The sequence below is a fragment of the Eimeria mitis genome, genomic scaffold, assembly GCF_000499745.2.
Source record: "Eimeria mitis Houghton genomic scaffold, Emh_scaff2716, whole genome shotgun sequence".
Lineage (NCBI taxonomy): Eukaryota > Apicomplexa > Conoidasida > Eucoccidiorida > Eimeriidae > Eimeria > Eimeria mitis.
Window position 1 is genome coordinate 2778 of NW_013571062.1, and position 524 is coordinate 3301.

Genomic DNA, 524 nt, shown 5'->3' on the forward strand with positions numbered 1-524 from the left:
AATAATTTTAATAGTTTTTGCTTAAATAACCAACAAACGCAGGATATTCCCCCACCCAAAATTGATGATGGAGAACCACCCATGTCTTATGTTGCAGCCAAGTAAACCCTAAACCCTAAACCCTAAACCCTCACTAAACCCTAAACCCTAAACCCTCGCTAAACCCTAAACCCTAAACCGTAAACCCTCGCTAAGCCCGAAAGCATAAACCCTAAACCCTCGCTAAACCCTAAACCCTCGCTAAACCTGAAACCCTAAACCCTATACCTTCTCTGAACGCTAAACCCGAAACCCTTGCTAAACCCCAAACCCTTGTTAAACCCTAAACCCTTGTTAAACTCTAAACCCTCGCTTAGCCCTAAACCCTAGACCCTTTGTATAAACCCTAATCCCTCAAACCCTAAACCCTTGCAAAACCCTAAACCCTAATAACAATCCTCATCAACCTCTACCACATCCACACCTAAATGTGTACAACTCCCCATCAACCTCTACCCCCAAAAAAAAAAAAAAAAAAAAAAAAA